This window comes from Anopheles darlingi, chromosome 3 (genome assembly GCF_943734745.1).
Source record: "Anopheles darlingi chromosome 3, idAnoDarlMG_H_01, whole genome shotgun sequence".
NCBI lineage: Eukaryota > Metazoa > Arthropoda > Insecta > Diptera > Culicidae > Anopheles > Anopheles darlingi.
Genome location: NC_064875.1, coordinates 62,059,999 through 62,062,041, shown reverse-complemented (window position 1 = coordinate 62,062,041; position 2,043 = coordinate 62,059,999). Strand labels below are relative to the sequence as shown.

The window sequence follows — 2,043 nt, the reverse complement described above, 5'->3', positions numbered from 1 at the left end:
GTCAGAACGGACGACTAACGGAGTCAATTCTAATTGCGATCGGCCACTCTCCCATCGGGGTTTGAGCGTCGGTTGATAGTTGTTGTTGACAGTCTTTTTTTTATTATTATTATTGTGACATACTGAGCAAGGAAAATTGAGAAACATGCGAAAGTTTGCGAAGAATTCACAGCGTTGCAATGGCATCACATTAATATCGACGACGATGACGATGGCGGCATAGACTATTCCCGGATCGATCACAACCCCCCCCCCCGCGACCCCAAACACACAGCAAATGTTTTACACCAGTGGCGTCTGTAAATGTCGTTTTTTGATAGATGTATAAAAACTGTGATAATTAAGTGTATATAAAAAGAAGAGCCAGAAAGAGCCAAGAAAAAGAAAGAGAGAGAGAGAGAGAGAGAGAGAGTGAGAGGTAGAAGGGATAGAAAAAAAGAAAAGTGAGAGAAAGGAAAGCTAAAGGAAATAGGAAAACAGCAGCCCAGAATATCGAGAAAAGAAGCGACAAAAGAACGGTTAAGCACAGTACGGTAACAAGAAACGGTTAAAAGGAATGGTTAAAGCAACATATCAGTAGCATCATCAGAAGAACATTTGCTTTGCATCCAACTAGAAACGCCTACTCGCACACACTCCCGGTGGCAATATTCGACAACGACTTTACGAACGCTCCTAATCAAACTTCCCCTGACCCCGAAAACGGTGAAACAACTACGATTCCGGCACACAAGAAGCCCCCACGCCCTCAACACCAACGCGAGAGGGGTACAAATTCATTTTCTGTTTGAAAGAAAGTGAACCATTTAATGCAAGAGCTAGTTGATTCGACAAGAAAACAGAACAGAAGGAAACCTCGTAGCAAACCCCATGCCAGGCCTGCCTCGATTGGCATGGTTGGCACACTTAACAGACGCGAGCGCGTGGCAGCCCAGCGCACCGACAAACTAGTGGCTGTCCCTTTATCTAAGGGGAAGGAGCTAAGTGGTTTGACTGCATAAAACAAGGACAGGAGCTGCAGAAGCAGCAGCAAAAGCAGCAGCAGAAACAGGGTATTCGCGCCGCTCGCCGCATTACAAACGCATACAAATACGACGACAACTAATTGGTAATTTAATGAATATGTTACATGTACTTTTTTGAATAATAAATCACTTATTAGTTAAAGAAGAAAATGTTTCCATGTTAAATGATTTACCTATCGGACGCCACACTATCTGCCGCTACGGTATGCTTGAAATATCGTGGACCAGCAAACGTATCTTAGTAGCCTCTGAACAGCGTCGTTCTGAGCAGAACCAATCTAGTTCACATGGATAATTGTCGTTTGTTAGGTAATTTGAATTTGATTGCCTGCATTTTTATACTTGTTTCACTTTAAAATGATGGCCACAGTGTGCTGAGCAGTACATAATAAACATACTTTCGCATAAATTGATTCAACAATAACTAAAGATTGTTGTTTAAGATAGTTCGCAAAATTTACCTTTCATTGCTCCAAGTCTATTATGCTCTACAATTAAAAGAGTTTTACACAAGAACCATAAAAAAATGCAGCTCCGCCAAATGACTCAAGCACAACTATTTCAATTTAAAACATTGATACGAATTTATTTAACAATCTACACCCAAACGCAACTATCGAGATCTACTCCGGTATGGTCTCGCATAGGAATCATAATACCCCTCATAAGGAGCATAGGGATTGAATGGATCACGCCCCGGTAGCGGATCGAATCCCTTGGCCGCCTGTACCTTCAGATAGTGCGGCGGTGGTGTTACCGATGGATAGACCATCGTCTCTGGTAGTTCGTAGGTGATCGGTCGATGTTCGGCCGTTGGATTCTCGACCGGACTGTCGGGTGGTGGTACCGGATGAATGAACGCATCCACCGGTGGATGAAGGGGAGAAGGTTCCTTTTCCGCTGGTCCATCGCTTTCGTAAGCCCCCGGACCGGTGTCCTCCGATGGACCCTCGAACTCATCCCTCAGTGGCCGCGGGGTGGGCTGGAATGGATCTGTCGCATACAGCTGGGCCCGTTG

The 2,043-nt window shown here is 44.5% G+C and overlaps 1 protein-coding gene across 1 annotated transcript in view; it reads left to right on the top strand.

The window, feature by feature from the left end:
• The window catches only part of LOC125958041 (uncharacterized), a 28,447-nt gene extending 28,030 nt beyond the window's left edge, over positions 1 to 417 (top strand). The window contains exon 10 of the mRNA XM_049691140.1: positions 1 to 417. This exon is cut by the window's left edge and continues 498 nt beyond it. The gene's annotated coding sequence lies outside the window, so the exon portion shown is untranslated.
• The last annotated feature ends 1,626 nt before the right edge of the window (positions 418 to 2,043 follow it).